The sequence below is a fragment of the Ochotona princeps genome, chromosome 3 (genome assembly GCF_030435755.1).
Source record: "Ochotona princeps isolate mOchPri1 chromosome 3, mOchPri1.hap1, whole genome shotgun sequence".
In the NCBI taxonomy this organism is placed as follows: Eukaryota; Metazoa; Chordata; class Mammalia; order Lagomorpha; family Ochotonidae; genus Ochotona; species Ochotona princeps.
In genome coordinates, this window is record NC_080834.1 from 52,896,458 (window position 1) to 52,922,829 (window position 26,372).

The 26,372-nt window shown below is 36.7% G+C and overlaps 1 pseudogene; it reads right to left on the minus strand.

Moving 5' to 3' along the window:
• Nucleotides 1–17,629: 17,629 nt before the first annotated feature.
• LOC118758888 (U2 spliceosomal RNA) lies at nt 17,630–17,750 on the minus strand (annotated as a pseudogene).
• Between the last annotated feature and the right edge of the window lie 8,622 nt (nt 17,751–26,372).

The following is a 26,372-nucleotide window of genomic DNA, read 5'->3' on the forward strand; positions in this document are numbered from 1 at the left end:
TCCTTGACTGTTTTCCCAGGCTACAAGCAGGGAGCTGGATGGGAAGCAGGGCCGCCAGGATTAGAACCAGTGCCCATATGGGATCCTGGTGCATTCAAGGCGAAGACTTTAACCGCTAAGCTATCGCACTGGGCCCAGCATCCCATACTGTTGCAGGTGGTTCAAATTGCTCAGCTGCTCTACTTGCTATCCAGCTCCCCAGAATAAATACAGACAAGGTAACTTGGAAAAGACTTTTTAACCATTACAAGTGTTAGAAGATCAGTTTATCCATCTGTATATCCCAAATCAGGACAAATCTATGAAATGTAATTCAGTGACAAGATTGATACTCATTTTCACAGGTGACGAATCAAGCAAGTAAGATGGATTATGTGAAGACAGCTGGATGAAAATTTCAGTTTCCCAAAAATCACATTCTCACATAGTTTTGCTGCATTGAAATAGGCACTATTTATACTTTTAAAAAGAGATGCTGTAAGCAAGCGCAGATGGCAACATTAGGACAATTGTCTTTTGGTAGATGGCAAATTTCTTGTATTAAATTTGCAGAGCTCTGGTGTCAGTCGGCTTGGTTGGGTACCAGTCAGGGTATTACTGTGAGGCTTAGCTTTGGATGGAGTAGGTTTTAGTATCAGCGGAAACTGGGAAGTGCAGATTGCCTCCCATAATGAAGTTGGGTGTCAGTCAGATGAGGGGCTTAGTAGAGCAAAGATTGTCCTCCGCTTAGAATGCATGATGCCAGCAGAATTTCACCACCGGACTGAAACTGCCACTCTTCCTTGAAAATACTGCCTGCCAATCTACCTAAAAGATGTTGGATTTTCCAGTAGTTTTCTACCGCTGCAAGAGCCAAATCCTTACATTATCATTGTCTGAATATATCCATATTCACATACTGTGGATTATGCATCTACAACTCCTATGATTCTTTTTCCTCCCTGGGAAACCCTGACTAATGCAGACACAAAACCAAAACAAACACAAGAAATGAAGATCCAAAATGATGCAACAAAATGTAAATATATGGAGGCAATAGTAGAAATTTGAGACCATATTTGGCTGGAGTTCCAAAAGAACAATCAAACAAGAAAATATAAACCACAATATTTCTGGGGAGAATATGTGGTGCATATGAAATCTACTGATATTTATGCTGTTTTGTCACAAGCAAATGAAATCCTTCATATTTGTTGTATTTAAAAATCCACTTTTTTCCCCCTAAGGTTATCATTTTTTGCTTTTGTTTTTGTTTTTAAGATAAAACCACCAATTGTGAAATTTGAAAACAAAAAACAAAACTTTAAACATAGGGGAAATTTTGAAATAATATTTGAGCAGCATATAAATTAGTGAATATATATGAAAATAATAATTGATTCAATAGCTACATGTGGGTAGGGTGGTCTGGGTTCTATGAAATTAAACTTGCTTTAGGAGAAATCGTAGAAGTTGCTTAATAACAAATCTCCCCACAAGATCCTCTATTATCTTAAATATTTATAACTGCATTTAGAAGGCGACCTTGGACAATGCCATGTAGTCTGTCTGCTCCCAGATCTTTTCTGTAATACAGCTTCTAAATGGAAGTTCACTGAGACCCTCCTTCTCAAAAACAAAAGCAGAGGGAAAGCAGAGATCTCCAGATAGATCCCTCCTCTATAATTATTTCACAGAATAGAAAAATGTCGGGACTCATCTTCATTATTTGACTTTGTGCCGTGCCTTTCACAGGAGCTCAATTTGATGATTTGATGATAAGTTATGACAATGATCAATTAAAAGCAAAGTATTATTCATGCTAATTGAGAGAGGAAAATAGAAAGTTTTCATTTCAGACTGATGCCAGAAACAGCATCTTACATAAATACCCTTATCTATCTTTAGCTGAAGATGCAGTCACTCTCCTATGAGGACAATTTTTAAGCAATATTTGTTATCTGCTGTTAATTTCACAAATCTAGCAATGCTACCCATGATATCACCATTGCATAATATAGTATTAATTATATCTTCTTGAAAGAGTACACACTTACATATAATAAAAATGCTAAGATGATAATATTTGAAAATATCATTTTTAACAAAGTCTAGAGGAAGAATGTTTCCCAACACAGGATAATGACATCATCTTACTAACATACTTGGTAAATGCACTATGGCAATTCCAACGGAAATTCAGTTAACTCACTTATGCTTGTATTTTCATTTTAAATACAGACGTAACCACTTAATTTGTTTAAGAGAAATGTCTATCACACTTGAGTTGATTTTCTCTAACACCACCTTCCTGAGAAATTCCTGATCTCTTAAATGATGAGATTTATGGTTTTTATGCTCTTCCAAGTATCTACATTTTCATGATCTCAAGTTCTGTTTTACTTTGTAATAAGAATGAACAATTACATCTTATTTTGCACCTGTAGAAATTAAGCCTAATGTAAACTTGGGAAAAATTGCACATGTAAAATTGTAATCATTGAACCCAGATCAAAATTTGAATTTTTGACAGAAAAACATCATATAATAAATCATAAATAACTGAGGTTATTTATGCAAATAGTTATCAGCAGTTATCTTTGACACTGAAGCAGAATTCAAAACTTGTGCTTTAAAGCCTCTGTTAGGTTTGTCTGCTTATCTCTATTACAATGGGATTTTCATTGATTTCCAAGAGTTTTTGATTCATGTCCCAAGTATTTGTTATCATTTTACTGCCCAGATATGAGTGTTATATTATGAGTAACTAATCTTCTTCAAACTAAATGTGATGGTTTATTTTCTTGTACATTCATTTATTCAGTGTGGTAACGTTTCTAACAACAGGATATAAACTGAGCAGCCATGCAATGAACATGCAATGAACATGCAATGAACAAATGGGTGAAGCTTACAGAACGGCGGCAGTGGAGATGACAAAAGTGCAGGTGAAAAGGGGAAAAGAATGAGTAAATATTGGGAAGCGTGCATTGATTCCAAACGTGTTACCCTTAATTTAACCTTCTTTTTCTTCGCTATTCACTTATTTATTTGAAAGTCAGAATTAGATAGGGACACACACAGAGAGAGAAAGAGACAGAGAAAACAGAGAGAGATCTTCCACTCATTGATTCACTTGTCATGCTGTTGCAATGCAATGGTCATATCTGGAACAGACAGGAGCCATAAGCTTCATCTGGGTCTCCCATGTGTATATCAAGGACCCAAGTACACGAACCATCCTCTGCCTCTTTCCCAGAACATTGTCATGGAGCTGAATGAGCAGTGGAGCAGCCAGCACAAATTGGAGTACATCTGGAATATCATATTATCAGCCTATGGTCCCTTAACTTCATAATCCAATGGATCAAATCCTGATTGCTGCAACTTTTGGTTACCTGCAGTTGGATTGCCGCACCAACTCTCTTAGAAAAACGTCAGAGTAAAAACTTTCAAACTGTAGCAAATAAAGTGCTTTGTTACCAACAGTCCTGAAAAAAATTGAAATATTAATGTTTTATGTGCAGGCACTGGGTTTGATTTTTGCAGAAGTCAATTCTCTTCTTCAGTTTCAGTATGAAGGATACACCAAGTGAGACCCAGCATACTAATATAATGGTTTAAGTTGCTTACTGCCTACATCAGCTTTGCATTTGTGTACCCACTGGAATCATGACTATTCCACTTCTGATGCAGCCCCTTGCTGATATTCCTGGGGAAGCAGCAGCCAATGATCCAAATAACTGGGTCCCTGACACTCCATGGGAGATCCAGATGACGCTGCTGGCCCCTGGCTCATGACTGGCCCAAACTCTTCCTTGCCATCATTTGAGGAGTGAATCTATATATGGAAGGTCTGTTCATACCTCTCTCTTTCTCTTTAACCCTGCTTTTTAAGTTAATATATAAATAAACAAATTAAAAAGCACAACAGAAAGACACATAAGCCATGAATGTCATCAAAATTTTCCACTAGTAGCTCCTCAGCATGATTTTTTCAGCGGATGTTCTAGCCTCCAGCTGTTGGCTTTAGTAGCAAATTGAGCCCATCCTTAGAATGACTAAACAAAGTACATTCCACAGGCTCGTTACAGAAAGAGCACCTCATTTCTACAGCAATAATGAATCAAAAGAATGAAGTGATTTTTGTGTGCTGCATTCTTGCTGGTATGGCCTGAGAATCTGTTATATAGGATTAGACATGAACTCTACCCCTGTGCCAGACTTGTAGTTCATATTGGCGGGACATACAAAAAAAGAAAAGTACAATTTCCTCGAGCATAAACAAAGGTGCTTAGAATCTAATTATGATAAACTAGGAATAATAAGTGGATCATAGCAGAAAAATTAGTGAAGAGAATTAAAAGGGCAATTCACTTGGAAAAAATGAATCTTTACACTAGACACAAAGGGAGAGAGTAGTCTACTTCAACAGATAATTTCATAACTGAGAAATTGGGCAAAAAATCATACTGAGCATCAGCATGATTTGTCTTCACTTGATGGAGATTTGGGTAAGACTCTCACACACTATGGAAAATAACTATATGCCTGGGAAGGGAGCATAAGATGACCCAAGTGCTTGGGGCCCGTCAACCGTGTGAGAGACCTGAATGAAATTCTGAGTTTCAGTTCAGTTCAGCCCTGGCCATGGTAGTCTTGAGCATTGAAATAGTAGATGGATGATATCTTCTTTACGTCCCAAACTCTACCTCAAAGTTATAAATAAATCTAAAAGCAAGTAACGAGGAAATTTTAGTCATAAAATACATTTTCAGCATAGAGTTAACCACAGTTTTCAATCAGATATTGTTTGTAAGGGTCATTTGTAAAAGACAAAACATTTGCATGCTATGGAAGCAGCAAGATCTGAAGTAGACTAGCATACCAGTCAGTGAAGATACATTAAAGTATGCATCTCTGCAATGAAAGAAGGACTCCAAAGAAACTTAAAAATACCTTGACAACTTTATACTAGACTGTCTGCTGTTGTCTATACCTGAAATGCCATGATACACTTAAATAACACAATATTGGGCATGTCACTGTTACTGATGGACCATAGCATTGTAATAATATGGGGGAAATGCTGGAAGGGGAGAGAAGGGGGAGGGTGGGGGCAGGGGAAGTGAAGAATCCCTACACACCATATTATGGGAAATAATAACAATAAAAGTTGTAAAAAAAAATCCTGAAGAGTCATAGTTTGAATTTGAGGTTTATGACTGAGTGCAAAAAAAAAAAAATTGCTAAGCTATTTGAAAATCCTTGGCTTAGTGCCTGAAGGCAGAATCATAAGAAATCTATTTCTGGGGTTAAGGTCAGGGATGAAAACAATAGTTTCGTAGTTTCCTGAGGCTGCCACACAAAATCCCAACTGGGATGTTTAAAACAATATAATCAGTTGTCTCTGAGTTCCAGGGATTGGAACCAAGACTGTAATCAAGACATCTATAGAGTCATTCTGCCACTTCATTGTCCCTTCTTTCTCACCTCATCCCATAGCCTGGTGGTTGGTGACAATCCTTACCATTTCTTGGCCCATAGACATATTACACAAATCTCTACCTCTCTTGTCATGTGAAATCCTACCCCATGTGTGTGTTCTGTCTTCATTCCAGATCCACTATATAAAGATAGTTCTTTCTTCAGAAGCAAGTCACAACTTGTGTTCTAAAGAATATGAACAAAATCTTCAAGATAACACCTGAATTTGGAAATCTATATCTCCATGCTTAAAGAATTGGTGGCAATACATTTTCTACTTTTTTTAAAAGGTAAATTGGCTATGTATATTTGAGGTTTAAGACATGATGTTATGAAATATACATACTATATATAAATAGTAAAATGGTTATAAAACTGAGACAAACAAATAAGTTTGTCATATCATCCTATTACACACAAGTAGGACAAACCTGCTTATTCAACAATAATCTGCAATGCAATTTGTTGACTATAATTTGTGTGTTGTATATTAAATCTCAAGACTTGCTCATACTATGTATCTGCTTGTTTTTATCCTTTGAACTGCATCATCTTATTTTCTTTTCCCACAATGCAGGTTTTTTTTGTTTTATGGCTCATGCTAATCCAGTGAGGTCACATTATAACTTGATTACATGTGCAAAATCTATTATTCCCTAATAAACGCACATTATCCAGTACTGCAGACTAGAACTTGAATATGTCTTGACCAAGGGGAAGGGGCAAGTTGAATCCACAAAAAGTAATAATATAGCAATAAGTGCAGTACAATCAGTTCTTGGCTTCCCCCATTAATTGTCATCTCTAGCCATCAATGATTCCATAACAGAAAGCAATATGTCACATGCTTTGTTAGAAAAAGTGGAGAGATACTGAAAAAGACCTCAACCCTAGAAATCATGCAACTATGACCCATGTCTTTCTTCAAGCAGTCCACAGAGCAGAACCAATTCAGGTCTGCCATCTGCAGGCATGGTCTACAAGACTATTCCATTACTGAAACATCACATGTACTAGAGTGAGTGTTTAATGCACTGGTTACAATGCCTTTTGGGATGTCAACATCGCTTATAGACGTCCCCAGATCTGCTTCTGATTGCAGCTTCCTGAGAGTGTTCACACTGGAAATTATTAGGTGATGGTTGTTGTTCTGTTGCTCACCCACTTTGGGGAGTTGGACTGAGCTCTTCTTTCCAAGCTTACACCACGGTTGTTGTAGGCATTTTGGTATATGTATCGCCAAATGGAGCACTGTTTCAGGCATTTGAAGAGTGGGCCAGTAGATGGAAACTCATGCTATCTTCCCCTCACTGTATGTTTGTCACGCTGCCTTTCAGATAGATGTTTAAAATTTAAAATGTACTAATTCAAACTGATCCAATAGTTTCATTCCTCGTTTGACTCGGCTTCCCATCTTTCTCTGAAGAGCCTTGAATCAAAATGATAATGATAAAATAAAATTCTTCTCGCCTAATAAACAACTGCTGTTAACAAACAGGCCACATTCATCTTCCAACCCAGCTCGTAAGTGGCACCCACGGTCCTGTTCTTCCTCTGGGTTATTCAGGTAACCTACCTGCACTCTCCACCTAGCAGCTCATACCTGAAGCTGGGTATCCCATTACTTCCCAATCTTACCCTTCTTCTCTTTGTTCTGCGGTTGGCCAGTCACTAAGTTCTTATTCTGACTCCTAATGTGTGTCAGAGATAGTTACGTGGAAACAGTGCCAAGTCTATGGATGCAAAGACTCCTGAGACTTGTCTTGGTTTTGAAATTATGTAGAAAGAGGTGACCAATGAAGGTAGAGTACAGAGAATGATGGCTGCAAACCATTGTCTTGCTGTTTTCCAGTGCATGATAACAATGCCCGAGGCTTAGTGATCACCCTTGTTCACAGCACTGACTCATTTATCTAGGCAGGATTAACCATGTCCTTAAAAGAAACTGTGAAGCTGCTACCTACCTGAATAAATTCTGATAATCAAGAAGAAAAAAGGCATGAACCACTTGCCCTTGGGGAGAGCCAAGTCAAATATGAAGGTATGATATGCACATATAGTGTTATCATACAAGTTTATATCTAACACTCCATCACTCAGTGACATCTGACATATATTTTTGTGATATGCATACACTATGTAGTGGATGGGAAACCAAGATGAATATTTTATGCATCAGGAAGATTCTTCCTTGCTGTTGATCCTACCTGACCTCTACCACAGAAATCTGTGGGGATGTAATACTTGCTACCTCATTTGTCTCAAACAAAGGATATCACACATAGAAAAAAAAGCTGATCCGTGTCCTGGGTTGAAACTTAGATTAGTGGGCACAGAAATTGGATCAAGTTAGAGATGACTCTTAACTCTGGTTTTCTAAAATCTGAAGTAAGGACACACAATTCTATGGATCATTGAGCTAGGAGAGTCATAATTATGCATAGAACTGAGTTCCAGCTTTAGTTTTCTAAAGTCTCAAGCAAAACAATTTTGCGACCCTAATCTAGCTGAACAAAAAATGCTTATGCATCAGAAGAGATATATTTTATTCGTTTTCTTAATATGAATCAAACACAGTCTACATAATTGTCATTAAACTTTAGCAGCTCAGGCACGTTATCTCCAAATATTGCAGCATGGAAATTGAGAAAACAGTAGAAGGAGCATCTTAATACCCTCATGTTATGAGTGTTCTGCCTTGTGCCTGAGGACCACAAAGAATCTGGGCATATTCTGCTGCTTGCCCTCCAGTGTTTTACCCTTACGTCATATACTGTCCATTCACACTTCAAACAAAGCATAACAATGCAGTTTTTCCTGGATCTTTGGTCTTCCCACAGAAACACTGCTCAATAGCTTTTCTAAGCTCTTCTGTTGTTCTTTTTCATAGAACTAGCAGCCATGAAACTTACAGTAGCTGAGGAAAAGACTGTCCCTTTTCCCCCTTGAAGTTGTTCTTATTTTCTACATCTAAACATGTTATTTGCTGTACCTTATTAATAAACTTCAATGGAACTTAGAAAATCATTCATGCTATTTCATCAAATTCTTCTGTGGGCTTGATTTTTATGGAGAATTTTAAAATTTTCTTAAGATATATTTATTCTTATTGTATCCCAAATGCTTTTCCTTAAAAATATATTTTTGGTTACACATCTAGTTTTTTTCTCTATTACCTAAATTAGTCTCCTATGTTTCTGCACATTTTGGCAACCAGACCTGTAACTTAACCTTTTCAATGTCTCTAATCCAATATTTTAAATAAGATAGTGCATAGAATTAGAATATTTTCCCTGTATTTTAGTTTTTAAGTCCCTAAAGTTTCCATGAACTCCTACTATGAACCAAACCAAAGGCAAAAACTAGTCATTTAAATTAGGCAAAATTCCTCCATTAGTGGGCCTAACCTCTCTTTTCAACACACAAGAAATACTGCAAGAGTATAACCAAATGAAAGAAAATTAATCTCAAAACTTCAATTAAATAGCAGTTGCTTTAATTTTTGCTGACACGTTTCAAAAAACCCCTCATATTCAGGTGAAGACCAATTTCCCATTAAATAATGGGAAAATGATTTTAGTTTTCTCTTTTAAATGTGGCTTTCAAAATTAAGGACATGAGACTGCAAGTCCCTATTGTCCTTGTGAGGAAAACAAATTTATTCAAACTTCTTCGAGTTGCTGTTTTATTGAAATGGAGGATAGTTAGGCACTAGTTGATTTACAATTTATCTCAAAATTTATTTGAAAGTGGATAATTTGAAGACTTTTTTTAGTCAATATACCTTACAATAAACTTTTCAAAATTAGTTCACAAATTGAGTTTCATTTCACTGTGGCTTTCAGACATACCTAGCTAGGATCCAAGAGTCACTTGGAAAAGAAAAAGGAATTTCACCATCAACAGCACTTCTTTCAAAACTTTCAAAGCTTGTGAAATTTTTATAAAATATCATAAAATTTGTGCTCTATTAGTAAAATTTCCTGCACTATATAAACCTGACCGCACATTTTTGAGGGCCATTTTCATTTAATCTGAGTCATTAAAAAGTAAATGTCAGTTCAGGCTTCAGAATTATTTTAATTATATTAATGGCAGTCAATCTCAGTTCAACAGAGTAACATAAAGGTGCTTGATTAAGACCTAGTATTGCCATATTAATTAAGTTCTTGTGTTAAAACTACAAATGGAGATATTTCTCCAAGACATGCTAATTCTCCATAATAGGTCATCTTTCCATCAAAATTGCATAATTATTAATAAGCTTTGTTATGCTCACTGGGTTTTTGCTATTAAAAATTTAATTTAACCATAAATATTATTGACAACACATTTGAGGAGAATCAAATTAAGATTCCATACTTAATAATAATCAGACTGGTTATAAAATCATTTCTAACTCAGTCATCACATAAGAATTGGATGCTAGAGATTATGAATTCATGATTAAGAATACTTAACTGTTTTTTAAAACTTAGGAGTAGAGTGCTGCCATTAACCTGCATCAGAAACTTATGGGCAAAATTCGAAGATGGGTTATTCTCACCTCCACTACGGAAATGAACTTGACGGGGGGATTTTTGCCTAAAATTCATACAGATTTTGCTATACACGTTTCAAATTTTTAAAATCAATGCCAGGAATATAGAGCTTTCTGTGCATTTCTAGCCTCATGTCTAAATCTTTTATGCGCTAATTTTTCATGTCAACAGTAAACATTTTAAAGGAAATTGAATGCTGTCAAGAAAGGTTTCTGATTGCCTATTCAGGATAATAGTTACTATGAAACATATTGAATGAAAAAATTCTTTAGCTTGAATATGAACAATCACGCCAATACTTACATGTGTATTCATTACATTAAGCTTCCCGTTTCTTTTATAAATGGTCATGAGCCCATATCAGAATAAATTACAGAACAGAGCTCTAAAGAAAGAAAAGTATTAGATATCATTTTTGTCATGATTATCTAATAGGAAATATAAAACATAAGCTTTTTGAATTGCAATGATTTTTAAAAATCCGTTACTAAGTACGTAAATAATCAGCAGCCATGCTAGAATTTAGTTTGGCAAAATTATAGGAAAAATCAGGAGGCAAGATGGTGGCATAGGATTCGGACAGGTTTAAACTGACAGAATCATTGACAAGAGTGAGGCAAAGAGCAGATTCCAGAAAATAGGAGAGGACAGGCTACTGCAGAGGGGTAACTGGAGACTCACGGAAACAGGGAAACAGTGGAGACAACAGGGCAGTGCTGCGGTGTATGTACACCAGCAGCAGTCAGCCTACGGTGATCTGAGCTCTCCCTGCTAGCAGCCAGTTTCACCGGCAGTGAGGTGGGAAAAATAGTTCATTTGGAGCTCAGGAGGTGAACACAGGTAAAGAATTGCCCATCCTTGTGACAAGTTTGATCTGACCATGAACAGAGATAGAGCACCAGACTCCAAGAGGCTGGTAATGAAGCAGAGTGGATTTCACAGCCCAGACTACCACCAGTACCATATTGGGCTTATTGAGCACATTGGACACATTGAGCTGTGTATGCTAATCCAGTAACAAACTCATTTCTGGCTCTGCGCATTGCACTGATCCCACAGGGAAAACAATACTGACTTTGCCATCCTTCAGGTTTACCCAAAATAGGTCCAGGTGGCCCCCAGACGTAACAGTCAACAGACCCAGTACCTCAGCAGTGATACATCAAGGCACAATTTCGTGCAGTATGGCAAAGAGTGTGGGACTGGAAGGACAGCAGTGAGCTGCACATGCACCAAGCTGAGAATAAACTCACTTCCAGCTCAGAGCATTGCACTGGTCCCACAGGCATAACTGTACTGACGTGGCATTCTACAGGTTCCACCCCAAATAGGTTCCGATGGCCCTCAGGCCTAATGACCATCAGGTTCCAGCAAGATCAGCACCTCCAACAACCTAGTTAATCAGGACACCTGGTGCCTCCCAGCTTGGGCACTGCTTGAACCAGAAGTGGGGAAAAGGTCATACAAGCAATGGTGTATCCACAGCATGAGGTTATAGGAGGTAGAAAGTGGTGAGCCAGAAGCTGGGCTATGGAGACAGTGGTGGAAAACTACCGCAAGAACCCAGGGCTGAAACTCACTGGAAAGGTTGGCATAAGTGACTACAAATGAAGAACCAGCAAAACACAACCAGGAAAATAGTAGAGTTGAGGGTGACACAGCTTAGAATCCTGCCCTAGGAAGAAGAACATGCTAACTAGAATTGCAATGATGAAATGCAAAAAAGAGACAAAGACACAGTGAATAGTACTGATGCCTCCTTTGAAAAAGAGCAAAAGCCTTTGTCAGTCTGAGTGAACTATCATACCAATAGATCACATTTTTTTTATACCATTAATTATCACAGATTAGGGAAAACATGTGATATTTATCTTTTAGGGTATGGCTGCTTTCACCAAACATAAAGGCTTGCAATCACTCCATTTAATTGCAAAACACAAAATTTCAATTTTTTTTATAGCTGAGTAGTATTCTGTAACAAATATGTGCGATTTCTTCAACCTGTCATCAACTGATGAGCATCTGGGTTGATTCCATTTCTTAGCTATTTTGAGTTGAGTTGCTACAAACAGGAAATTGCAGATAATTCCCCTGTATAGCCATTTTATGACCATTTTATTTTATCTGAATAAATTCACAGAAGTCGAATTGCAGATTCATAGTACATCTATTTTCAGATACCAGAGGAATCTCTATATGGTATTGCATAAGGCATGTAGTTGATTGTGTATACACTGGCTTTTGATTTTTATGTGTTGATTTTATATCTTGCAGCTCTACTAATTTTGGTGATAATGCCATGAAGGTACAGCCTTCATGGATGGAATTAGTCCCTTTAAAAAAGGAGCTTTCTGTCTGGGGATACAATGAGAAGAATTTAGCACGTGAAGAACAAAAGAAAACCCTCACCAAGGGCCTGGCAAAATGGTTCTGGCTAAATCTTATATGTGCCAGGATTTCATATGGGCACCACTGGTTCATGTGCCAGCTGCTTCACTTCCCATCTAGCTCCCTGCTTGTATCCTGGGAAAGCAATAGGCCATGGTCCAAACCTTTGGGACTCCTCATCCTCATGGGAGGCCCAAAAGAAGCACCTGGCCCCTGGTTTCAGATAAACTCAGTTCTGCCCGTTTTTTTCCACGTGGGGAATGAACCAGCACACAGAAAACCTTCTCTTTGTATGCCCTTCTCTCTGTAAATCTGCCTTTACAATAAAAATAAATAAGTATTCAAAAAAGGTTTTAAAAACCCTCATCAAACACAAAATCAGTATGTTGACTATGTATGTCTAGGTCTCCAGAAATGTTACTTAAATTTATTTGAAAATAACATGGTTTGGAAGTCTGGTGCAGTGGAATAGGAAGGTATTCATCTGCCTACTGGTGTTCCAAATGGGTACTAATTCATGTTGCTGCTGCCCCACTTTGGATCCAGTAACCTGCTTGTGGTCTGGGAAAGTCCTTGCACCTAAAACCACAAGGGAAACCCAGAAGAAGCCTCTAGATTCCAGATTCCAATCGACTCAGCTCTGGCCTTTGTTGCCATTTAGGGAGTAGAGCAGTGGACAGGAACCCTCTCTGTTTGTCTTTGTCTCTGTTACTTTACCTTTCAAGTAAGAGTAAGGAAATCTTCAAAAACAAACAGACATGATGTGTGGCATTTGTTTCTACCAGTCTGAAAGAGCTAAGACAAATTTCTGTAAGATTTCTAGGAATGTCATGATCAATGAAACAATGTCATAGATCTATGTGAGAACAAACATGCTGATTGCAGGCCAACCCTGTCTTTGACTGTTAAATACCACTGCCAGGCTCCATCCAACTCTGAGCTCCAGTTACTGCTGCTGCCTTGCCTCCACAGTTCCATTCCAGGGACTGTAATTCTCACAAGATCAGGCCCAGAGAGAAAAGTGATCCCTGAGCTCAGCAGATGCCCAGGCTCCTCCTCTCAAATTTACTCCTGCACAGTAATTTTCAAAGACATCATGGAGACTTTTCCAGAGTGTGTATGTGAAGGACGGGGATTGGAAGTAAATGACAAATGCATTCAGTTACTTCAAACTGCCCAAGCTGTTGAATTTTTCTCTATATTAAAAAAACAAAAACAAAGGATTTGCCTGCCATTGTGGGTTACCTTTTGGTAGAAGTTTTCAGTCAATAAATCAAACTGCTACAGGTCTTTCTCAGCCCTCAGCTGCAATCCTAAATGCAGAAACTCTGTTTAGTGAACTCATATCAGCTCATTTGGCCTGACTCAATTTTATATTTCTCCAGTATTTTCCCATATCCCTAATATTGATTTTTACTCACGTTCTATGCATTTGTATTTATAACTTAGAAAAATTCAAGCAGTTTTTTTGGCGTTTAGCACATTTTCTCAGGAATCACACTTTGCTAACAGAGAAGGATTATGGACATTCTATTCTGAAATTTTTTCAGTTAACTAACAAACAGTCAAAGAGCTCACAGCTACTACAAGCTGGATCACTTGGACAGTCAAGGGAAAAGTGAGGATCAGAGGTGCAAAAATCAGGAGGAAATGATAAGACATACAAATTAAGAAAAATGTTGCATGGACTGAACTCAAAAGCACACACCTTCACTTGAATAATGGATATTGCTGGATGGTTACAGATGAATAATCTTATGTTTCTTTAAACAACTCAACCACAGGAGAGACTGAAAACAAATCCAGTTTGAAAGACATTCCTTTGCATAAACTGAGACCCATACTGTTAGAAACTAGCAGACATCACTCCAGCGCAGGATATTTTCCATTGTATTGCCTGTCTCAGAATCTGCCTTTAGAAGAAAAATATTCTCTATGAAGGAGAAAGGAAAATTAGTATGTCCAGTTGTGAAATGGTTTCCTTGACAAATCAATACATCTTTAATCAGAGGCTATGAGTAGCTACGCTATTTGATATGGCATTTTCACTCTCACAAGAGGTTCAGTTAATCATATGTCAGCCAATTTGATTGCTGTTAGACATCTGTCTCTGAAATCACATTTATTTCTTGACCAGGTCATGCACAGGTTACGTTTTAATTATCACCCATGTAAATAATTTCCTTCTAGTCTTGAGGCTCTGTGTTATCCAAATCCTTGAAATCGTATTATTGTAGAAAAAAAAAAATCCATGCGCTTTTCTACTGTGATGCTCATTTCCTTGAACAAACTTTTCATTCCTTCAATTAACAAGTATCCTTACAGCCTACATGATAGTTGGTATGGCTTTTTTTCAAATTTTCTGCTGCTCCTCTCATCTAAGTGTGTTCAGATGGCATTACCCTGTCCATTTTGGATACACATACTGCCATATGCATTAGCCAATTAAGTATGAGAGAAGTGTTGTGTCTTTTTTCCAGGTAGATACCAAAACCCAAGCAGTAATTCTTAACCTTCTCCCTCCTGTTGAAGATTTTAAAAGCAATCAGTCTCACTGATCGATCTAGTTAAATCCAAGACTAAATGTCAATAGGACTCACTAATGCATAGCAAACATGATTTTTCCTTTCTTTAGTCCTTTCCTGCCTACTGATGAGACAATAACACAAACGTAAATAAAAGTTTTTGTTTTCTTATATTAAGGAGTAACTGAACAACAATTTTATTTCTTTCCCTTACTTTGTAGTATTGTTGATCTATTCTCTTTTCTTCAAAGGTAGAAATCTCACTGTACAAATATGCTCTTTCCTGAATCATAAATTTCTTTCTACTGCATTATTAAAACTGTAAGATTATACATTCTCAACAGCCCCTACTTTGCACACTTAACATTTATTTAAGTGAATATCAATAGCAAATATTTTGAAAATTTGCCTATAAACTAATATAGCCAATCTTACCTATGCAGAATGTTTTTACCACCTATGAAGTTACTATAATTGAAATAATTAATTAATATCATGTTGAATATTCATCTGACCACTTTTTGTTTTTTGCTTTTTCATAATGGTTCTTATACCCCCTTTTTTCGGGCCGGTCACAATTCACGTTCCAGACTTCCTCTGACATTGTGACACTGCTCCTCTGGTTCCTTGTGCTTCTCTGCTTGATTGTGAATGATGAAGAGCCCTGGCCTCAGTTCTTTATTTCCATAATCCCAACTAGATAAACTCATCAAATCCCATGATTTTACATAACATTCATACGCTAATGACTGCCAAGTCTGTGACAGTAACCTTTCTAATTTCTTCAGACTGAAACATTCAACCACTTACTTGATTTTTCCTGCATTTCTAATAAATATTTGATACTTGCTCTAGGACATATTAAAACCTCTTGTTCATTATTAACCAAAGGAACCCTTTGTTCAGCTTTCCCATTCCATTAAGTTGTATCAGCATTTAGCTAAGTCTGCAGTTTTGTTGAGTCCTTACATTTCTTCACTCTTATGTCCATTAATTAGCAACATGTAAGCTGGATATATATATCAAAACATTTAAAAACCCATCTATGAATCATTCTTTCAGTTCTATTACTTTAATCCAAGGCTCCATCATCATTTGCCTATTATATTGCAGTAGTGTCCTAATTCTAAATGTCCCTTCATCAGCTTCTGTTACACATGGTACTTGCTGAAAGTCATTAGTTTGTCATTTACAGCCCTCATTAGAATGGTCCTCCCTATATCTGCAATGCTAGCTGGTTGTCTTGCTCAATGTACACTAGCTAGAGTTAACTTTTGGCTATTTTTCTGACACTGCCAACTCTCTACTCACTGTTTTCACACTCTACTGAATACCACTGAATTACCACTTCCACAAAGACTTTTGCTGAAGACCGCCCTATGGTCATAATTGGGAAGTCTCTATATCATTAATGTGCTGTTTTGGGAGTATTTTTCACTGTATAAAAATGTCACTTTTGCTTCTTCCTCATGTTCAAGCTTAATATGAGTTCCAACAGGAAAAAAAAAATCTTGCTTGGTATCCATGTGTGTTTATATCTTAAATGCCATTTCCTGACACTCTGTTTCTGTTTCAGTCTTTAGATTTATCCAGTGTCGGCTGCTGCTTGCACTCTTCTTTCCTTTCTGGACCATTTCAGTACATGCTTATCTTCTCATCTCATCTTCAGGAACTTTTCAGTCTTCATATGAAAACATTTTTCATTGACTAGAGTACAAAACTACTGTAAAATATTTTAGTCTACGTTTGGTTTATGCATTGTGAGACAGAGAAGAGATAAGTTTATAGAAAAAACAAAGCAGACTGGGACATACTGAAAGCAACAAGAAACTTTAGAAAAAAATTATTGGTTGTTACTCATTTTATATAAAGAGGGAGAGAGAAGGAGAGAGAGGCAGGTAGAGAGAAAAGCAAAGAGATCCCATATATTGGTTCTTTCCAGAAAGACCAGCCAACAATCAAGCATGAGCCAGAAAATCAATCTAAATCCCCCATGTAAGCAGTAGGACCCAATGACTTGAGCCATCAGCACTTCCTCTTGGGGCATGCATTGGCAGGAGCCTAGAATAAAAGTGGGGTTGGACTGGAACTCTGTCACACTAATCAGGAATTGAGTGTCTTAAGTGACAACCTTAAACATTGCATCCATATCTGAATTTTAATTCACAAGCTATTACATTTTATTTTTAGCACATTTCTTTCCAATATTTCTAAATTTTTAAATTATTACTTCTTTTCATCTCCATAATGCCAAATGTTTACAATTGTTACTAATTGAGTTTCCATGTTCAAAATATGTGAAAATGAAAAGGACTAAAAACACATGAAGTAATTACTTACATTTGAATACTTAAAAACCATTACATCTGCAAAAAATAACATATGTACCATATACACTTAATAATTGAGCATGTGCAAAGATATCCTGAGGTTCACAGGAAAGCAAAATTAAAAGATGACTCCATTTGGTACAAATAATTTGGTATTAATGCATTTTTTGCCATAGCATATATTTCTTTATAGCGATTTGAAGATCCATTTTATTTTTGCTATGTCAGTAGTAACAACAGGAAAATGTAATAGTGTATGTAATCATACTTCTTAAATCAGTAGAATATTTCACATGTAAACAGTATGATAGGTTTATGTACTGTTTAATTATAAAAATGTGCTAATCTAAAGTAGTTTTAGAATGTGTGTTTTGAGTTAAATTAGTCTCCTTGTTTTTACTTCTGAAGCAAACTACTCCCATAAAGTTCCTCTAAGTAACATATTAAACTGATAGGAACAGATACTACACTTGATCTTAGCCAAAAGGCTGAGAAGCGATTCTCTAACATAAAGACTCCAGTACATTGTTTTGCTAGAACTGAAATAGCTATATAAAATAAAATTAGTATAACTAAGTGGTCTAGTTTTGTTAACAAATGTAAGCCAGCTTATTATTTTATAGCACACCTGCTTTTTAAAATGGCTTTTGCTACATTGACCAAATGATGGATTTCTTGGCCAAGAACATTCACACACAACTGTATTTACAAGTACTGTTGACAATGGAAAGCATACCTCCTGTACCAGAACTGAAGCAAAGTTTTCATATAGAGAAACCACAGCATTAGCGATTACAGTTTCTTGTAAAATGATTGAATTTGGTATTTTCAAGCTTTCCCTCTTAGAATGTTATGAAAAGGGGGTTGTCTTCCCAAATCTAAGGTGATTCTTTAGAAGGTATTCTTAAAGACTATACACCTTTAATCTTCGTGATTCAAAAACATATTAGTCTTGTCTGAAGAGCATTGTACGTGAATGAAGAATTGAATCCAAAAATAAACTGTGATGGTAAAATAAAACTGATGTGAACTATCAAGAATATTGTTAGGAAATATTATGTTGGGCCAAGCACAATAGCTTAGTGGCTAAAGTCCTTGTCTTGCATGTGCTTGGATCCCATATGGGCACAACTTTGTATCCTTGCTGTTCCACTTCCCTTCCAGCTCCCTGCTTAAGGTCTGGAAAAGTAGTAAAGAATGGGCCAAAGTCTTGGGACCCTGCACCTGTGAGGCAGAATTGGAAGAGGCTCTTAGCTTCTGGCTTCAGTTCTGCTCAGCTCCAGTCATTGCAGGCATTTGGGGAGTAAACCAGCAGATGGAAGATCTCACTGTGTGTACTCCTTCTTTCTGCAAATCTTACTTTCCAATCAAAACAAGTAAATCTTTTAAGAAAAGAAAATACAATGTCAATATTTTTAGAAAAGTCATGTGATACAAAAAAGACATTTTGTATAATTAGGTATGCACAAAAAATGTATCAACAAACTTAAGACTGAAAAGAACTATATGCACATAAATGGCTACAAATATCATGTATGTTTGGAGAAACCAGCTGTTTAATAATTACCTCTGATAAACAAAAGACAATCAGTTTGGGTAGTATCAATGTAAAACAGATCATTATATTATGTTTTACTTGATCTTGCATTATATAACTCTTTTAATAACAAAAATCACTGTGCCTTATTTGATCAAACAAGGCAAAACCAGGAAATGACAAAACATTCAGAAATAGAACACATGAACATACACACATACACAAATCTTGCATGTTCATAAAATAGAATTGATACCATCAAAATGCCCAGGCTACCCCATGCAATTTACAAGTTCAATGCAATCCCAGTTAACATACCAAAGACATTTGTTTTTCAGATCTGGAAAAAGATCCTAAAATTCAAAGGGCAACATAAGAACCTGCTTTGCCAAGCCTATCTTTAACAATGAAATTAAAGCATCAAAGCAATGCGATACCTGATTTCAATGCATAATACAGAGCAGTTATCATCAAAATAGCCTGGCACTGACTCAAAGATAGATGTGTGGATCAGTGGAACAGAACATAAGCACAGAAATTAAATCACATCTACAGCAAAGCAATCTTTGAAAAATAAGTGAAATCACTTTTTACAAAAAGGGCAGTTTCTTCAAACGTGGTATTGGGAAAATTGAAATCCTGCATGCAGAAGTGTAAATGAGATCATTATCTTATATCTTATACAAAAATCAATTTATGGTGGATACAGAATCTAAACCTAAGACTTGAAACCGTGAAATTATTAATGGAAAGAAGTGAAGGAAATGTTGGAAGATATTGGATTACTTAAAAGCAAAAACAGACAAATGGTTTGATATTGCACTGAGAAATTCTGACACATCAAAGGAAATCAGAAAAGTGAAGAAGCAACTGACAAAACAGGAGAAAGCATTCAAAAGCCAGACATTTGCTAAAAGGATTAATGGCAATGGTATATAAGGAGCTCAGGAAAACTACAAAAATAATCCAGCTAAAATGAGCCAAAGATATGAAAAGCCATATCTCAAATGATGAAATACAATGGTCAACTTATGAAAAAAATGCTCAGGATCACTAGACTTTAAAGAAAACAAATAAAACCTATGATAAGTAATCACCTTACTCCCTTTAGAATGGGTATACCCCCAAAACAAAAACCAAATTTTACTAAAAAATGAAGAGAATAAGGTATCCTGATACCTTGTTGCCAGTGTAAACAGATGCAAATATTGTGGGAGACAGTATGGAGATTTCACAGGAAGCTAAAAATAGATATTCCAAATGACCCAGCTGTCTCTGTCCTGTGAATTTATCCAAAATATATGAAAACAACCAATTAAAGAGTTACCTCGACTCCCATTTCTATTGCGGTGCAATTCACAACAGCTAGGATATGGAAGCAGCCCAGGTGACTGTCAGCTGATGATTTGATAAAGAAAACATACACACACAAAAACATAAATTGTGGAATACTATTCAGTCATAAAAAGAATGAAATCTTATCTTTGCAACAAAAGGGATTGGAGATCATTGTGCTTCCTAATATAAGCCAGATCCCAAAGACAAGTCTATACCATGATTTCTGATTTGTCATAGTTAGTAGAATGAAATTGACATGTTCATATTCTATTATTCTTTTTTTATGGTAAAGCATTTTTTAGCTCTTCTCTATGCTGCTTCTCAACAGTGGATTTTCTCCTTTTTACTTGTTAATCTCTTTATTTGATCAGCCATTAAGAATTTGACTGCAAAGGAAATGAAAATACATTATCACAAAAGTTATAAAGAAAAGGAGAGAGCTGTAAAGGAAATATTATATTGTTAGATTTGTACATATGAATTAGCTTAACTCTATTATCTATGCTAATTTAAAATGTAAACGTGAAAGTCTTTAAAAAGAGAAAAAAGGGACTTGGAATAGGTAATGCAACGCAGTGTAATAAAAATGAGATACTTCTGTGAAAGTACGCCAAGCTGCAGTCTTCACTAGGCAGTAGACTCTCCATTGTTCCATGTAAAGTGCTACATTTTGAGGTAAAAGGATAGCAACAGAGAGCGGAACGTTGTATGAAAAAAGGGTAAAAGGATACAAAGCAGAACACACTTATCATGGAGACAGTCATATTTGCTAGCCAACCCAGAAAATACAATTTCAAATCTCACCCGAGTTTTCCGTCTTGACAAGAGTAATGACTTATAATTGATTTCTGTGTCACATATGAAGCTAATAATTTTTAAGCAAATATTTTATTTTCATGATTATCAAATTTGAGATGCTATGAAATTAGGTAAAGATGCCATGTGTATGGTTAAAATTTTAGCCTTAGTGACTAAATCTATGGTGGAGATTTGTGCTTTCTATTGTGGAGTGTAATGGTAGCAACTGGATCCTGGAGTCTTGTGGGAAAAGAACAGAGTGAGGGAGGAAAAACACTGAATCTACACCCTTACAAACATCATGAAAGGAACTGGAAGGTAATGACAACACATACAGAATGAATAAAGTTGTCTCACAAGGCTCAATCCAGGAAAAATTGCAAGAAATACTGGGAGAAAAGCAATGTCACATTGTTCAGCAATACATTTAAGAAGAGCCATCAAAATTTGATAAGTAACTCTCACTAGTAACCTTCAAGAGAAAGGTTGCTGAAAACATATATTCCCCCTTTTAGGAAAAGAACGACAATCTGTATTAAATTAGGCTATCTGGTTTTAGTAAATGTGCCGTATTATATTAATCAGACAGTCTGTGAGAAGAAGCTAATATGAGCAAATGATTTGAACAGATGAGAAGCAGATGGTGAAGCACAAACAGCTATCAAGTATATGAAGAGATCCTGGAGCTCATTTATAATCAAGGAAACGCAAATTAGAGAAAAATAATTTATCACTTTGCAACCACCTGATTGGCAGAAACTAGAAATTAAATAGTGGCAATTACTAGTGGAGATGTGGACAAACAGTGCTACTTTAAAGTAGTTTGAGGTTATTCAGGCAGTAATTATTCTGATTAAAACTATGTGTATAGGACCTGGTGCTCTGGCCTAGTGGCTAAAGTCCTCGCCTTGAACGCACCAGGATCCCATATTGGCATCGGTTCTAATCCCGGCAGCTCCACTTCTCATCCAGCTCCCTGCTTGTGGCCTGGGAAAGCAGTCGAGGAAGGCCCAAAGCCTTGGGACCCTGCACCCACATAGGAGACCTGGAGGAAGTTCCTGGCTCCTGGCTTCGGATTGGCACAGCACTGGCCATTGCGGTCACTTGGGGAGTGCATCATCGGACGGAAGACCTTCTTCTCTATCTCTCCTCCTCTCTGTATATCTGACTTTGCAACAACAATAAAATAGATCTTAAAAAAAGCAAACTGTCTGTATACTATTACCTAGTAGTCCTATTCTTGATTTAAATAGCTTCAAAATGTTCTCTCCCAGACCCTGGGAAACTATCTGAAGTGATTACACCATTCAAGAGATTTTGTGATTCTGTGGCAAACTCCCAAACTCCCACTTGAAATTACATAGATACAGGTTTTATTCACACTGACAAGTATATTCCAAGTTGGCAGCAAGTTCTGTTTATTTTATTTATCACTCAGTTCAATGAGGGAACAATCCATCTTGGGAACCTGGACCAATACAAAGATGATCTCCTTAGGGTTTCAAGATGATCTCCTTAGGGTTTCAAAGATGATCTCCTTAGGCCAGAACTGACAAACTGTGGCCTACATTTTTCAGCCAGAATTATGTGTCATAAGCGGTCAGGAATCACAGGCCTCTTACCACATATTCACACACTGTGTCTTGTGGACTGAATGTTTGTGCCTCAGTATCTATGCTTTGGAACCCTATCCTGATGAGGTCATGAAGACATATTCTTCATGATGACAGTAGTTTGCTTGTGAGGGCCATGAGAACGCTTTCTGCTCTCCGCAGTCTAACAAGTGAGAATGAATTCAAGAAGCTAGTGTTCTGCAGCTGCAGAAGGATCCTGAACAGAATGTGAACCTGAGGCTTTCATCCTCCTCTAAGGGAGAATGCTAGAAACAAATGATTGTTACTAGCTACCAAGACTGTCACAACAAATTCCTACGGCATTGGGAATGAAAAACATCTGTGAACAATGTCAGTGATTTCATACCCCTAAAAGTCAATGCAATATTGTGACACAGATATAAAGTCAATTCAAGTTTTCAACTTGGGTGTCAATTTGGACAAAAGGAAAAACATCGTATAGTTTGTCCACGGAACATCTTGTAGCAACTAGAGTATCTAGAACACAATGCAGAAAATGGAATAGGTACTACAAATCGATGTTGACCAGAGAAATGAATAACCTGGTGAGGTTTTTAGCATGACATCTGCTTAAAATAAATGTATGTGCATATACAATACACATACCACTTAATCAGACAAAAATGTGACAATACTTACCAAGTTATTAAAGGATATGCATCAGACACCATTAAACTATTTGATCATAGTGAGAGGGAAGGAAATTAAGAATAGGAAAATATGAAAAAAATGATGAGTACAACAAAAGAGCATTCTCTACTGACCATTGCTGATATTGTTAAGAAACAAAGAACTGCATTAATTTGCTGTTTTATTATAGTTAAGAGAAATGCAACTTTTCTAGGTCATGATAGCAGTCCTGGCAAAGCTAGTGAGTGTATCTCAGAGAACAGACAAATTGAAGACCCACTGAGGAAATTGAGATAGAGTCTTTGAAACACCATTTTGGCCCCTTTATAGGCAGCTTTTTAAAACTATGACAGCAGAGTATAAGATAAAGTTATCATTAGCAACAGCTTATTAAAAATGTTAAATGCATAAAGACTACTAAGTTGTTATTCCTTGTCTTTAGAGAATGTGTACGCTTGTGTAGACAGATGTGCAAGCTCAGCATCCATGTTCTCTACTGCCTGCCACGACAAGCCAACTCTTTTCAATGAGTTTCAGCCTCTATTTTTTTCTTGCTGAGCTTCTTTGCCAGTTGGATTTGTGGAATTTTCTCTCCAAATTAACCTGTCTGTGGCTTGATTCATGTCAGTTTGCACCATCTGCTTCTCTTTTTAAAGAGCAAACAATTGCGTGTTGCTGCTTGAGAAGTCTCAGCCTGGCCTTCGACGAGAGGGACCACCTTCTCAGCACTTGAAGCCAACCTGTATCATTGCTGCTGATCCTGCACTTCAGCACTTTGAAGAGCAGGATGTACATGCATTGCCTAAGCGTGATACTTTTCGTCTTTCTCTTGTTACATGCTCAGGTCGAAAGCATTTGTGGTGATGGATAATCAGCTGCTTGGAGGACGGAGATTCAGAGCTACGTCTTTAGAGCATCTACTGATAAAGATCATCTCTTACATTGCTTTTCTTTATCCAATGTTGCTTCCACTTTTTTAAGGGCCTTGGATTTACATTCTAAGAGCTGCTTGAATTTCTTGGTCAAATGGATGAAAGTTAAAATTGTAAATTGCCAACACTGAAATGTTGAAAATGCTGGAAGCGATTTTTGTGGTTAGTCAAAGTTTCTCAATTCTCTTTTGGGAAAAGCATGACCTCTATCTTATAGATCCAGAATTTGATGCTGCATTGGAAATATATTCACACAAAGGAGATAAACAGTAACGGGAGTAGGAAGGGCAAAAGGACAGAGCCAAAACTCAGGGATCTTAAAACAGCTTCTTTTTCTCTTGAATTTTTAATAACTTTACCCTGTACTAAAAAAAACAAAACTTAACTCTAATGTTTTCATATGTATTAGCAATAATTTACTAATACTAGTATGTTTCTACATAGAAATTTAAAAAAATTGATGTCAGAAAATACAGTTAGAAGGAAATACATATGACTTACAGAGAAAATTAGAATATACAAGCATTGATTTTTTTTTTTTTGCTCAGGTGAAGATCAAGGTAAGCATCAATCAATATTTTCCATTGCAACAACATTTTAATTTTGCTGGCAACAAAATCCAGTGAGTTTGATTCCCCAGCTTTCTGTAATTGAACCCGTGGGAAATTAGAGGATTATCTTGAGGAGTAAGAAACTTACTTCTCTGTAAGTTTGTTCTATGTCTCTTTACCATTTTTCTGAATCTATACATACAAGGTACTGTACAGTTTTTTTTTTGTCCAAGAATTAGATGACCAGGCACAAAAATAAGGATCCCTCATTCTTAAATGTGCCTTGCTTTAAATGGGAAGTAATCAACCTTCTCTTCAATATGAGGTAGGAAAAACACAACAGAAGATGGTCCAGAGCCTTTGGACCTGCACCAGCATGAGAGACCTGCAAGAAGCTTCTGGCCCTTGGCTTCAGATAGGCTCATCTCAGGCCATTGTGACAACTTGGAAAGTGAACTAGCAGACAGAGAGTTTTCTCTATGGTTCTCCTTCTCTCTGTACATCTGCCTTTACAATAAAAATAAAATAAATCTGGGAAAAAAATATCCTGGGTCTGATACAATGTCTCAATGGCTATATCTTCACTTTACAAGCACTGGGATTCCACATGGGTGCTGGTTTGTGTTCTGGCTGCTCTACTTCCTATCCAGCTCCCTGAATGTGGCCTTGGAAAGCAGCAGAGGATGGCTTAATCTCTTGGAACCCTGCATCTGCATGGGATACCTGGAAGAATTTCCTGGCTCATGGCTTCAGGTTGGCTTTAGCTGTTGAGGTTTTGTGAGGAGTGAACCAGTGGATGGAAGATCTTGCACTCTGTGTCTTCTCTCTGTAAATCTTATCTGACTTTACAATAAAAATAAATAAATAAATCAGCAAATAAATAAATAAAACAAAATAAACTTTTTAAAGTAAATTAAATGACACTGGGAAATTAAATTTCTACTGTCATTGTGACAATAATATTCATTTTTAAAAATTCCTTATATCATTATCATTTTATGTTACAGTTCCATAGGTCCTAGGATTTGCCTTATTCCATCCCCAATCCCCTCGCCCCTCACTGAGTTCCCCTATATTATTACTGTAGAATAGTTCTTCATGTACAGTCTTATGTTCATCATTGTGGGCAAAGACAATGGCCTTGAGTCCAGCATCCTATTGTCAAGATATAGTAAACAGCTTCATTGGAAATTCATCTTTGTCTGGAAGTAGAGATGCATACTGTATTGTATCCTCACATCTGGATATGATAGTCTCCATTACATAGTTACTACACATCCCCTTAAATGAAAAGCCACAAAACAAAATCAACCACAGGGAGAAAAAAAAAAAAAGAAATAAACAATAGCATGAAATTAAATAACATGCTACTGAATGACAAATGTGTTGCTGAAGAAATGAAAAAGAAAATCAAGAACCTTTTTGAAGAAAATGACTCTTCTGTATGATCTATGAGTCACTGAAAAATTTAATCAGAAGAAAGTGTTTTGAAGAGACGAAATTAACAAAAAAAAAAAATCAAAATCCGTGAGATATAGCTTCCGCTGATCTTTCTTGGTAAAATCTGTTTCCTGTAGGCAACGAATAGATGGGTTTTGTTTTTTATTCCAGTCTACTAATCTATGATGCTGGATTGATGAGTTTAAGACATTTACATTCAGGGTTAATACAAATTTATGTAGGTCGTAATTTGGTTCTGTCG